This window comes from Danio rerio, chromosome 23 (assembly GCF_052040795.2).
Source record: "Danio rerio strain M-AB ecotype USA chromosome 23, GRCz13ab, whole genome shotgun sequence".
Classification (NCBI taxonomy): Eukaryota; Metazoa; Chordata; class Actinopteri; order Cypriniformes; family Danionidae; genus Danio; species Danio rerio.
This window is the reverse complement of record NC_141043.1, coordinates 22136886-22152135: the sequence shown is the minus strand read 5'-3', so window position 1 is coordinate 22152135 and position 15250 is coordinate 22136886. Positions and strand designations below refer to the sequence as shown.

General features: G+C 36.5%; 1 protein-coding gene and 1 long non-coding RNA gene across 2 annotated transcripts in view; both read left to right on the top strand.

Moving 5' to 3' along the window:
* Nucleotides 1-15250, top strand: part of pard6b (par-6 partitioning defective 6 homolog beta (C. elegans)) — a 37162-nt gene that overhangs the window by 10471 nt on the left and 11441 nt on the right.
* Nucleotides 9314-13254, top strand: LOC147831279 (uncharacterized). Its single transcript, XR_015523481.1, has 2 exons — nucleotides 9314-11821; nucleotides 12198-13254. It is a non-coding gene; the product is annotated as an uncharacterized LOC147831279 (long non-coding RNA).

Genomic DNA, 15250 nt, shown 5'->3' with positions numbered 1-15250 from the left:
CGGTATGAAAGCTCTGATCTGTAAAAATAGAAAACGAAAAAACACGCACAGCTCACGCTCTGCTTACGCGCTGCTGACGCTTGTTTTTACTTAGATGCATTTTTTAAGGCCTTTGACTTTTAGATTTAAAGCAAATTTAAACCATTTGGGAACAAGAAATTACAGGCCCTTTTTTACACAGATCTACGAACTACCTGTGACGTTATTTTAATGACAAATGTCGTGAGCACAGTAATAAATACAAGATCGCATTTATGTAATAGCCTTCGAGCATGCGGATCTTTTTGCTTGTGCGCCGATTTCCTCTGCTCGTGCACAAAACTTCTTGCACGCCCCCTCAAATATGTTTGCGCTGTTATAATGCACTAACCCTTTAATTTGGTGTGATTATGACCCTCTATTAAAAAAAACACGACTAAATGTTTTGAATGAGAAGCTGTAATGTAGCCATGGCAGGATCAATTTTGGCTTGGCTTCCCGACATGGAATAATGAATGTAGCGGAAAACATGCAAGGTATTAAAATCGAAAAAAATTATGATATATTAATCCTAAGGTATATGTAAAGGTTTTTCTTTTAAGTGTTTTTTTTCATGTATTGTAAAGAAATCTGTGTTTTTAAAACTAATGAAGATAGCAGAAGGCAATGATTTATTTAAATTATATAGCCTGACATGTTTAATTTTCCAAAATATTGTAAATGTTTCCTAAAATGAAATATATTGTATTTAATGGAATTTTTTTGTTTGTTTTGTTTTACTAAAAGATTTAAAATAAACATATGTTAGAGCATTAAACGATAATGGTTTTCAAGGTATACCACTGTTTGGAAAAGTCAAGGTTTTAAAATCGGCAAAATATTCTGTTATACTGTTCCTAAGGTATATGAAAGTTTTATTTTTTTAATGTTTTTTGTTGTTGTTGTTTTTTTAAGACAACAGTATCTTCAGCAGAAAAGATATCCAAAAATGCTTTATATACATATAACATTATATGGTTAATAATGTAACGAAGTTAGTGTTTTGAATTTAATGAAGACAGCAGAAATCAATTATTCATTTGAATTTATTTAGCCTAACAAAATTACTGTTACAAAATATTATAAATGTTTCTCTATTTAATAAAATCTTTTTTGCTGCGTCCAAACTTACCTACTACTCAGTATGTACTGCATTTGAATTGGAATTTACTGCTTGACTGATAGAAAACTAAGTTGTGGACATTATAAATGTGAGTAGTATGAATGAAGCTCAGTCGTATTACATCCGCCATTTTATCATGATCACGTGAAACACTCACTTCTTTCTCATTCATGATTTTTCTCATGGTGCATCATGGTATAGAGTAGCATCCATCGGATGCGCACTTTCAAATCTAGCCAGAAGTAGGCCATCCGGGTACTTCTCGCATACAGTTTTTCTTTTTGTTTCTTTGAATTCGGACATGCTACTCAGCTCACATACTTTTTTTAGCGTACTATATAGTATAAAAGTATGCAATCCAGATGCAGCCATTGTGTTCATACTGGCAAAAAGTTCTTGTTATTTACCCAGACATTTAAAAAGAATATATTTTAGAGCAGTAATCACAATACCGTCAAACAGTGATATTTTTATCCAAGATTATCATATCGTCAGAAACCTATACCAGCCCATGCCTAGCACACTTACTGATTTCTATGTGCTCTCAAATTCTTTAGCAAACAGTAAAATTCAGACACGTGGTGATTTATGAGTTGCATTTATTGTAGAAAGCAATCTACTTTTTGTGTTGATAGCATTTCAGGCCCCGTTTACACTAGTGCGTTTTAGTTTTAAAACGGCGTTGTAGAATGAAAACGATCCGCGTCCACACTCGCGTTTTACCCAGCGTTTCTGAACAGCTCTCCGTCCACACCAAAACGCTGAAAACGCACATCACGTGACCACACACACACTCTCGGGCAAGCGCTCCAGCATTTCTACCCAGATGAGAGCTCTGCTTGTCGGACTGCTCATCACGCATCTCCCGCTGGATCTAATCTCACTATATTTGCTAAACGTGATATTTCATTCATGTTGTTGTCTTTATCTAACGACATAGGCCAATTCCCTGACTTTGGTGATTGGAATCTATTAAGTTACTTGTTCACGGGTAACATGTTTTGGTTAAGCGCAAAGATAAGTTAATGATTAATCCAGGTACAATGACTGATCGCTTGCCTTTATTTCCTACAATGTATAAACTTATTGTATGTTATACTTTTATAATTATCGATTATTAAAACTGATATTCAGCAAAAGAGAGGGTGCGTTTCGTATTTTCACTGAAATTGAAAGGAGGCAGTTGTTATAGGCTCCGTTTTGTTATAAATATCCACACAGTGAAGATGACGCCCATATATGCAGCACGACGCCTCAACATTTCTGCTGTCTGTTAAGTTGCTAATATTAAAAAGAAAATAGGCAGTTCCTTAAATCATGTTTACATTTTATTGTTGAGAAAGTGAAACAACGTAGCCAAGGTGATGTGAATGAAGTTATAAAGTACACTGTTCCCTTTGAAGATTTACCCGTGTCCTCCGTATGTTTCCATATCAAACTGAGAAAGGGGAGACTGCAGCCTTGATCAAACTTGCGAAGTCTGAACTTACAAGAAGAGGATGCGAGACTGAACTGTGTGTGGGCTACTTAATATTGAGGAAAAGCCCCAATCAGATAGGCGAACGTTTGCAGCCCCGCCTCCGTTTTCAGATGTCTCCGTCTTTCCCCATCCACACTGAGACGGAGCAACAGCGTTTTAGAATGAAAACGGCCTCTCCAGCGTTTTCAAAAAGCTCCGTTTTCGGCGCTCGAGAACTCCGGCGTAGTGTGGACGGATGGCGTAACCGTAGCAAAACTTATGCGTTTTCAAACTAAAACGCACTAGTGTAAACGGGGCCTCAGTGTCCTAAAATGCTAAGTAGGCATCTCATAAGAACAGAGCTAGAGACTGAAGTATTTTCTTTTGAAGATTAAAGGCTCACATCACATCCAGAATGTAGTACTGAGTGCTTTGATAAAAGTTAGCACATGCACATACATAAAAAATGTGTGAGTCAGGAGGATGTTTGAAATCACATCAAGGTGCACAATAGAAAGGCTGTCAAACTAACTGCAATCTTTTGTGCCGTGTCTTGCCATCATTGAATGGCACACATTCAGTGATCTGGGTTAAGATATCCTTCGCTCTGGTTGGAGTTCACGTGGGGGATGGGGGGACTGAGGCATTCTTGAGCGGTGTGCCTCGTCTGTGGATTGTGTTTGGAATTCTAGGTTTTGTTCTCTCGTATCCTGCTTTGCATATTCAAGTGGCTTGACTTAAGCTGAGCTTACTGGATCTTTAATTAGGAGGTTTTGTTGGGTGTGAATGCACATCTAAACACTCCAAATGAGGGTTTATATGTTTCTATTGGCGTCCTGTCCCAACAAAGACACGTTTTTTTCAGACACCATCAGGATGACAACAATGCATCCTTGCTTGTTTACCTGCTACCATGGCAGCAGTGAAGAGCCTATGCTGATTGCGGTTAATGATGAGGGATTCTTGAGTGATGATTGTGGCATCCTGGGATAGACATTCAGGTTAGGACACCAAACATAATCATCTAAGAATCAAAGAATGAACCACTGAAAATGACAAGACTATATCAGAATACTGAGAGAAACCCTCAGTTTCTGTGGCTCTGTGCCACTGTTGTGGATATGTGTTTGCTGGTTTAAGGGGTGTTGCCACCTGTGTCTATTTGCACCATGTGATTTCCTGATCAGACATCCTGCTTTGCCACTGCAGTGTCATAATATTGGGTCTTTGCTCTATATTCTCTGTGCTCTACATTCACTGCTCCTTGTTCTCCTGTTCATTAGCAGCTGATTCCAGGACAAAACTTACCTTTCAAATCCTGATGCTTCTCTAGATGGTGTCATAGAAACATGAACGCTTAGAAAGCTAAATTTAAGTTGACATTATTTAATACATCATTCAATACAGACTGAAATGACTCAGTCTAATTAAAAATTGACTGTTTTATTCAGTATTTCTGTATTGTATATTGGTGCTTATTAAGATGAAGTTGATTATTAAGATGCTGTAAAAAATAATATGATAATCTTACAGTAAATTGCAATGAGAAACAATAATTGTCAACCCAATAGGGTTAAGATCGGTTAATCTTACCCATCCTGTGACCAAGAACTTTTCTTCATCTCTCGATAATTCGTTTTGGGATCATTAACTTATCCTGAGGTGAAGTAGCAGTAGGGTTCAGTGCTTTTAAACGTTTTAAGAGCTTTGCTGATGTATGGAGAAGGACTGTGGAAAGATAAATAAAATATCAGCAGATGTCAAATTTGAAAAGGTTTTACTAGACTTTATTGGAGCCAGCACCAGGGAGTAGGCTAGGAATGTTTTCTAAAGATGGCAGCCACAACAAAAAGTGAGTAGAATGACATCTATGATCTGTTCAAGCTCACACATTCAGGTTCACATCATGTGCAAAATCTAAAAAATATTCAATGCCACAATATACTCACTGCAAAGTTCTTTTTTAATTACATTAATGAAATATAATTAAATAAACGATGTCAAAAACTACACACACACACACACACACACACACATATATATATATATATATATATATATATATATATATATATATATATGTATGTATGTATGTATGTATGTATGTATGTATGTATGTATGTATGTATGTATGTATGTATGTATGTTATATTTATATGTTATATATATTATATTTATATATACACACACACAGGGTATCATGAGGTAAATAGCAGTTAACAAATCACCAATTTACTTCCCCATGTCCTTTGGTTTGTAGTGCTGTAGGAAGTGGCTAGTTTGTGTTCACTTTTTTGAAAAATTAGGTTATTGCATGCCTATTAGCAACATGATATGATTTAATGCTTTGAGACTCCTGTGAGCTGTCCAGCAGAATTATTATAAGCATGGAGTGTGGACTTGCTCCCTCTGTACAGCATTCCAAATCTGTCACTTATTATGTCCCATTTCAGTTCAGATGCTGCCTTTTAGAAGAAAGCTGCCTCCACACGTTTACAGGCTAACCTGAACGTTTGAAGGGCTTCTATTTTATCTCTTTTACAAGATGTAAGATAAGACTTTGGTGTCTGTAAAGTTTCAGCCTGAAATACCCATCAGATTATTTTTTATATAATGGAGAAACTGCACATTTTGGTGTCTGATCACAATGTAGCTGTTTTTGTAGCCTGTGGCTTTAAATCCAAATGAGCTGGTTCTCCCCGCCCACTGCTCCAACGTGCGTGTCTGCTTCTCCAGGTAAACAGCAGTCAGTGATAGAAACACACACGGATAAAGCTGAAATATCATCACGAGTCAAAAATACTAAGTACGTTGATTTGATGTATTTGCGGTGGAGTCTACTGTATTAAAGCCTTTCTGAAATGATGAGTCACACACAAATGCCATTTGCAGTACACACACAAAAACATTCTTATATGCTCGTTTACTGACACCATGCGGCCATGGTGATTATAGTGGTCAAGAATTACATAACGGTCATCGCCAATAGATTAGTGGTTAAGTGTGCCGACATATAGCACCATGGTACTCACGGCGACCCGACTCGAGGTCCTTTGCCAACCCGTGTCCTCTCTCTGCTTCCAATACTTTCCTGTCTGCAACCTCTACTGTCCTTTCCAAATAAAAGTGAAAAACCCCTAAACAAAAGTAATAAATAAATAACAAAGAATTACATAGTGATTTTACTCTATTACAAAAAAGATCTGTTTTTTTAAACATTTTAAACTCATAAAATTCATTATTGAGGTGCAGATGATCACATAGAGTTGTAACATATCTTTTAATCTTATTTTCTTTGCAAAAAGAAAACCACATGTTCTCTGGACATGTGTGTAAATGTTATTATAGAGACATGGTGAGACATGGTGCCTGTCAATCAATTCAGTCAGTGGACAACAAAAAACACACTTCTACGTCATGTTGTGGTGGGCCTCAAAATCACTGGGATTTGGATCATATTTTAAGGTCAGGAATTTTTTTAAAGAGACTTGCTGAGTTTTTATCACTCCAATTATGTCTGTGTTCTGTCCAAACAGCTTATTGAAAATTTAAAATTGCTTTTTATAGGTGCCCTTTAAATAAAACTACAGCATGGATTTTTTTTGAATGAGGTAGTAGTTAAATAATTGATGCGTCAGCTAATAGCATTAGCATTAATCTGTCTTCTGTTCACTATAATTAAATCTTCCACCTGTGGCTGCTTCTAATAATAGCACCGTGATTCATTTCATTCATTACACATCATTTCCATTCCTTTGATAGTTTTCTCAGCGCGTCTCTGGGATCCTCCCTGCCGGCCTCACCTGTCTCATCAGGTGTGGTTCAGAAAAGCATCTGGAATAGTTTCTACTAGAGCGCACAGTGACTTATGCTTTAGGAATCTGCCCACTCGTTCCCTGCCTCTTTCGCTTTTACAATCCCCTTTCTTTTCTGATACCACAAATTTGTTTACTTTTCCATTCAGGTCATCAGCTGAATGAGGGGGCGGGGATGGGTTTGTATTTTATTGACACCTATGACGTCTGCAGCTTTTATTGGCGTTTCTGGTTTAGGAGGAGCCGCTTTAATAAGAGGGAGGAATTCCAGGGTCAAGGAATCTCACGGAGATACACAGAAGCTCTGGAACACTGTTATGTCATCGTGCCCGTATAGAGAAGGCCAGCGCCATCGGCCCAGTGCAGGCACTGAAGCGGAGCGGGATGAGGGTGCGCTGTGTGGTGGAAGAGGTTGTACTTCTCGGGAGGGGGGGAAGGGTCAGTTAGCTGCAGGACTGGGGGGAGACGTCATACTGTTTGGAATGTGGTCGGACTCTGATCACCTCTGCTGATTAGATTAGATTAGACAGGACAGGAAGGCTACACATGGGTGTGAAAAATGAACCTGTACTTGAGCGTATAGGCCCTGTTCCCACCTGTTGCTTATTAATGCATTTTCAGTGACACAATCACTGATGTCCAGAAAAAAAAAGTATTACCATTTCCCCCTGGTGTTATTGAATGCATCTTTTGTGACCGCTTGTGTTTGAATTTTGTCTACTCATCATTATTTCATCATGGTATGCATCATTTTGATTAGAAGGCTCTGTGCAACACACATGCAGGTATGGGAATCGTTACATTTATGCATTTAGCAGATGCTTTTTATCTATATCAGAGATGTCCAAACTAGGGGCCGCGAGCCAAAGTTGGCCCATGGTAACCTTTGATTTGGCCCACCATCCCATCTGAGAAGAGAGGGAGAATGAAGACTGCCATTTCTAATTTAATGTAACCTTTTGTTTGTTTGTTTTATTGCTTGAAAAGCTTATTTAAAGTTTCAATTAAGTGATTCAAATTTTTTCTTAATGTACCAACTGTCACCCGACAGATCCAGAGGACAATCCAGAGATATCAGTGAGCAAATAAAGGCAAAGGCAGATTCTACTTGTATTTAGCATTGAACTTCACTGTGCTATAAATGTGATTATTTTTTATTGTAATAAGTTATAATAAAAAAATATGCTGCATTAGTTAACATTAGTTATTAGTTAACTAATTATTTAATTAATTAGTAAACAAAGTATTGTTTTCGATTTATTTTTTAAATATTATAAAAAATGAACATAGTTTTTGGTATATTTAGCTTTGGTCCATGGCTCTCAATGATGGCCCTTCATACGAAAAGTTTGGACACCCCTTATCTAAAGTACTTACATCTGTTAATACACACCCAGAGCACTGGGTTGCCCATGGAGCAGTTGGGGGTTCGGTGCCTTGCTCAAAGGAATCCGCTCAGCCATGGTATTAAGGTGGATATTCACTCTCCTCACCAACAATTCCTCTTAAGGGAATTCACAAACGGATCTAATTCCAATTCTGGAAGTCACCATTAGATTTCAAAAGGATTTTTGACTAACAGTTTTACTATTCATGTGCAAATACATATTTCAAAAATTTACATTTTAACTAGAATTAGTTTTATTGTTTTTGTTTATGATTGGAAAATTATGTATGGCTAGGCATGGGACGATGACCGTTTTCAAGGTATACAGCAGTGGTCACCAGACTTGTTCCTGGAGGGCCGGTGTCCTGGAGATTTTAGCTCCAACCCTAATCAAACACACCTGAACAATCTAATCAAGGTCTTACTAGGTATACTTGAAACATCCAGGCAGGTGTGTTGAGGCAAGTTGGAGCTAAATCCTGCAGGGACACCGGCCCTCCAGGACCGAGATTGGTGACCACTGGTATACAGTCAAGGTTTTAAAACTCAAAATTTTCTGCAATACCGTTCCTAAAGTATGAGTACCATTTTTTATTTACGTTTTTGTTTTTTTAACAGGGGTCCAAGCGCTTTATCAAACTATACGGGGAGGCTCAACAAATGATAATTATAAACGTTTACAAAGCGATGTAATACTTTCGAAAATCATGATCACAATGTATATTCTTGCCTAATATCCAATGGCCATAAAGTGATAAATTTTTTTATAAATTGTAAAAATATTGGTGTTTGTGATGCAGCAAGTCCAGAGATTGTCGTGTACTCCTTGAATTTATATAAAATTCACTTTAATGTGATACGACTTAAATGGGGTCATAAATGAATATTTTCTCAATTGAAATGAGTAGTGGCTTGGACCCAGGAACAGTATTCCATACATCACGACTTAACAAGCAGATATTCAGAATGAACAAGCTCTTAATGTAACATTGAAATGCCAGTTCACGCCTTTAAGATTCTAAAGTTTCATCTTTGTTCAAACAAAGCAAATTGCAGCATACGGACATGTGGATGTGAACGTTTATTATCTTTCTGTTTCTAGATTGCACCGGTGCAGGACCATACAGTCGTGATCTAATTCGAATACAGAATCACTTCTGAACTAGGGCTGTGCGATATGGGCAAAAGAAACCTATTACGATTTTCTTAAACAATATTGGGATTTTGATTTTAATCACGATTTTGTCAAATACAAACTGAATCTGTTTACATTGCGAATCTGAATCTCATTTCAAAAGAAAAACCATTAGCTCTTTATCAAAGACCTGTAACATGTCTCTAAAACAGACATAAACTAAAATAAAAATCACCTATTAAAGCTGTAACAAATTGTCTCTAGAACAGACCTATGTAAACAAATTGTCAACCTATGTCAAGTTGACAACCTATGTCAACCTTAAGTAAGGCTCTGTTGTTCTGCTTGACTAAATAGCAGAAGTAGTTGCGTGTGTGCGTGTGCTTTGTCATGCATAGATCATAGACCTCTTTGTGACGCTGCCATAATTAAGCCGTTCGCATATGGCATCTTTTGCATGCACAAGTCAATTTTTTCCAATGAAGGCGCGTAGATTGTGTGCACATATTGAGATACAACATCTCTTTTCAGACAAACTTTAAGGCTGCATTTACACTGCAGATCTTGATGGTCAATTCCAATTTTGTGTCTGTATCTGATTTTTTTGATGACCTGCGTACATCATCTTTAAAAAGTGACTCGTATCCGATCGTCTGCATTTACACAACACACAGCAAAGGTGCAATGACCAGGAAAAAGAAGAGCGGACGCTGACTAACAGCTGATAATTAAAGAGTGCTCTTTTCTTTATTCCTGTATGTAATCAGTTTGCAGCTTTTGAAAAGCTGTTTTACTATAGTTTATGACAGAAAGGTTCTTATTTGTCCCTCTTCTTTTGATATATAGACTTTTTTAAACCTTTAGGCATCTTAATGTAATGTCCATGGCGTGATTTATGCACGTGATGTAGCTATGCACTAGTTTTATATTAGTTTATATTGGTTACGTGGCGGACATTTCGCTCACTCGTTCTCGTTAAAATACCTGTGCTATATGACAATATAAAAGCTGTTTTAGTCCTCGTGTATGAGATTTAAGGTTTGGGACTCTGCTGAAGTCTGTTCTGAAATGTAAGCATCTGAGTTGACATCATTCAATATGGTTTTTAATGATCCACGACTCGAATTGACAGGTGAAAATTAGATCTACCTGCTTACACTGCAGACACCCGAACACAGATCCGATTCATATCAGATAAATTTCCACTTATGAACAAGGCCTGAATCTGATTTGAGTAAATCGGAATCCATGCGATTTGTTCCTGCTTACACGTACATGGGCCATATCCGAAAAAATCGGAATTGAGTCACTTGAACAGTGCAGTGTAAATGCGACCTAAATGCAACTTTTCAGAATGCCGCACCATGAGTCACATAACAAGAGCTGAACGATCAGCTTCATACTTTGTATGGAATAAACACATTTCAGTATTAATAGTTTAAATACCATACAACGAGAAAATCTGTAGGCGATTTAGAAATCGTGCATGTCCAAATCACGATTTTGCTACGATTTCAAATAATCGCACAGCTCTATTCTGAACTGATCAGAATCGATGGAGAAACAATCAAGTTTTTTTTTTCTCCCATTCTTCCATCCCTACACAGAAAAAAACTACTTAATGAACAAACCCATGTCATGCTTCTTGTGAATGAACAGGAAAGCAAGTGAGTGAAAAGCATCAGCATGTGGGTGGTTATGAACTATGATTTAGATTTTAGTCCTTGTATTTTGGCTACATTCACATATAAATGGATGCCTTGTTTTGGTGCTTTTTCTCTCATGTAAAGATCTTATGTTTGGTCAGATGTCAAGTGGTCTTTTTGGGCTATTTAGATGTGTTTGCCTGCACAAGTTTACATTAGGAAAGCAGTCTGAACAAATGAGTTTTTGACTACCTCTAGAAGTGCATGTAAAGCTGGTTTTAGTGCCATGCACTTGTGATTGGATTGATAAAACAGACAATCACATATGCATTGGGGCCATTGAGTTGTAAACCAGACCAGGAAGGATGTAACAGAAAAAAGTGGGAGGATGAGGAGATTTTATTAGTGAGACTTTGTGATCTATTGTTAATCTGTACTGTTCAAAACATGTCAGATAGACTGAACCTGATTCTGCAGATTCAGCCTCCCCTACAGCACACAGCTCTGCTGTCAGAATTTGTTCTTTACAGCTTCTGTCACACGGGTTTTGAATGCTGATGACTTTAGTGTTTTATGAGGCTTCTGTGTATGATTAACCTCAGAGCTGTAAAATACCTTCTAGACTGAACTCTGACCATGTGACCTTTACCAGTGCACTTCACATTCCTCACAGAGTCAAAGGCAAGACAAGGTGCAGATTATAGGGGACCTGGAAACTGAGTGACCGGAGCCCAACTACAGATATGTGTAGGAGTTTCAGTCCCCTGCATGGTTTTATTTCTCCATCCATAAGAGAAAATATGAAAGTGATTGATGATGATTATTATACCACAAAAAAGGGACTACAGGATATACTCTTAAGTATATCACATTTATTTGTCATCAGGTACTATAAACAGTTTTAGTTGTGTTTCAAGTATTATTTTGATTATCAGACAATCAGATTACAACTTAAAATTGTTCCGTACGGTGATTTATAAGCTGCGTCTCAAATCGCATACTTATGCACTATTCTACTCCATTTTGTTGTTTAAATAGTGTAAGTAGTGTGTTTACACTGAAAACTCTAAAAATAATAAGTGCACTTTAACTATCCGGATGATGCACTCATTCAGCTCCTAAAATGAAGTGTGTAATGATGGACACTTCACACACTTAACACTCGCAGCTTTGCTCGCTAAGCGGAAGGGGCGGAGCTATCGGACGCACATGTTGGATAACTTTATTTATTTTGGATGGTGAAAGCAAAATTCTCCTACGAGAGTGATTATAGCGCCTCCCAATGGTGAATGCGGTTATATTTAAGGCAGGTATTATTTGATACTTCAGTCATTTATTTCACTGATTTGGAGACCGTCAAACGTCATCAAGGAAACGGTTTGAATTTCCGCTTAGTAAAAAAACATTAGTGTGCCATTTGGGACGACACTACATACATATACTATCCTGTGGAGTGTGTAAGTGCATAAGTACATAGCGCATGGTGTATAGTGTGCCATTTGAGACGCAGCTATATTAACTAAATAGCAGGCATGCACTGGCACAGATTTGATGATTCAGTTTGATTTCGATTCACCAGATTAAGATTTGATGCAAGTACAATTTGTTTAACAGTTACATTACACATAAAACTTTATAATAATAAAATTGAATTAAATTTTTAACCCAATTGCCTTTAAACATTTTAAACATTACTGTGGCCATGCTAGTTTTTAGATAACTAAGTTCTGCTCATAGAATTCTGTTTTTATGAGGTAAATGTAACATTATGTAAAATTGTCTTCAAGCTTTTTTAAAAAAAACAAAATCATGTTTGAAACACATACTGAGAGTGATTACATGAGATGTTATAAATTTTAGCAAGTTGTACTGTTTGTTTTAACATAACTTAATTTCTTATTCATTTTGATCTGTAACTATTTGTAGAGATTTTGTAGATAGAGATTTTTAATTTCATATTAAGAAAATGTTTAAATATTTTTTATTTTGTTTATTTTTTGCAATACCGAACAATAATTCAATAGAAAAAAGACATGACAACATACATCATTACATACATACACATATCAATATGCACATACATAAAGTTGCATGTAAAATAAGTTTTTAAAAGAAAGAAAGGCAAAAACGCATATTGCTATATCTCTTTCAATTACCATTCACTTAAATGGGCATGTCTTTATATTTCTTATATGTATAAACCATTTTTACCAACCCTTCCTGAAAATATACATTTTCATCCTCAACTTAAATTTCAGTTTATCCATACTTGAATTTCTTTAATTTTCTCAAACCACTAGGGCTGTGTGATTAATCGAAATTGGATCGCAATTTGAAATGTTGTGATTAGATAATCACAAAAAGCTGTGATATGAAATATATATATTTCTTATTTAATTTCCCTCACCCAGAGCAAATATGTGACTGCAGTCTGTGTATAACAGTCTTACTAGCCAATTGAGTGAGCACACTTTCGTTCTGCCCAATCAGAATTGCACAATCGAACTATGCAGAACGCCCACTATATACAACAAAAAACAAACAAACAGGAAAGCGCAGACAAGTGTCTGCTACTTCAGAAGCATTAATAGACAAATAATTTATATAAAAAAAACAGGACATCAGTGATATGGAAATATTTTGGTTTCAAAGTCACAGCCACAAACAAAAACAGGTCATTTTTAAAAGCTGTCGCAGAATTGTTGTCATGACAAGCTAAAGCTTGTCAATACAAATCAACTACAAATCAAAATTACAATGGCAATATCGAATAAAAAAAAATTAGCAATTAGATATTTTCTGCTTGCGTTTCAACGTTGAGTCTTTAAGCCAGTTCCTTGTTATAGTCTTTTTGCATGCCACAAGAAGAATCTTATACAAATATTGGTCACATCTGGGGACAATGTGCTTAATATCTCCCATAAACAAAAATAATGCAGTCCTAGGAACTCTATATCCAAACCTTAGAAATAACAATCTGCACATCATCCTAAAACGGTTGAATTTTCCCATAGCTCCAGAAGATATGGGTATGATCTGCTTCTTCTGCCCACACTGTCTTCAGCACATTTGTTGTCTAGAGGTCTGTTTGCTTTTAATCTTAGGTGTTATAAAGAAGCGTATAAGGAATTTCCAGGAAAACTCCCTCCAAACTTGTGAAGTAATAGTAGTTTGGTGTATTTTCCACATATTGTACCAGTCTTCTTCTGAAATTATAGTCAATAATTCTTCATCCCATTTTACTTTTACATACAGTGGGGTCGGGGACCCATCAACACCGCATAAACAGAGGAGATTAATTTAGCTTTAGATTAATTCATTATATTATAATAATCTCTTTAGCTGTAATTATCAAAAAATATATTGGTAAGCCCAAACTTATCCTTTAAATTTAGAAAACTTTCAAAATTGGCAGCATTTTAAAGCAAAGCTTTTTGAGATGTTTGAATGTGTTGCATGCTGCAAATTATTTATAGTGAAGATTTGTTCATAAATCAGTTAAAGGAAAAAAATAAAGCATAGATTCTTGGGATTTAAGAAAGGAAATCAAAAAATGAGATCCACAAGAAATCAGTTTTGTCAACCAAGCCCCACTGACCGAAAACACAGGGCCTCTGACTGAAACTAGCCTAGCCTAGCTGAAGAAGCACATTCTGAGTAGCGAAGCAGTCACAGTCACTCCCTGCGAGACAGAGAATTTGCCAGAGAGAGAGAGAGAGATAAAGATGATGCACTGAAGGAAGAGAATGAGAGAGATAAGAATGAGCCGCGTCAGCATGAATTAAACTGAAGGCAGCAGTAGTTAGGCCTACATGACAGGAGGGAGTCAATCCACCCACACACGCTCTTATTAAATATACACAATACGCATCCTTTAATTAGTCACAAATGAATACTTGGCTGTAAAGATGCTTGCAAAATATAACTCAACATTTACTATTATGGCTATTTTATTTCTTAGATTTTTTGTTCAGCTCATCTACTGTTTTGTTTTGCAAATGTAATATTAAATAAATTTTACTTCATCATTCTTAAACGTAAATAATTAAATCAGATTTGCTTGTATACAGAAGTGCTCATATGTTCATTAATTCTCGTCTCATGCTTAAAAAAATTACTACAAAATAAATTGGCAATCTGAATCAAGATTAGTGCATTAGGTGCAATAGAGCTGGGCAATAAATGGAAATAACGTCCAAATTAAATCGATATTGCGTTTTAGCAAAAGCAATAGTTATGCACATCATTACAGGGGAGCACTGTTGTGTGGTCAGCAGTAAATTTCCTCCAAAGGCGAGAGGGCACTCTTGCATGGTAACTCCAAATACCCATGAAGAAGAATCCCAAGAAATCCCTAAAGCAGGTTGCTAAATAAACAGAAGATTTACTGCTTTTATTAATTCAACGTGCCTAATAAACACACAACTGTAAAATCACGATGGAAACACTTTTACCGCACAAACTCCAGTATGCGCATTAAAAAAAGGTCCTGTGATTTTGTAATTAGAGATCAGAGATTAGAATTAGAGAAAAAATGTGTGTGAATGGATAAACAAGCAGGCTGAGCACACTGTAAACCATCAGAACTGTTGTTTTGGTCATTCTAAAACACCTTACCGTTTAAGTATTGGTGTTATTATATTATTAATGTCCTCCAGAATCAAGTG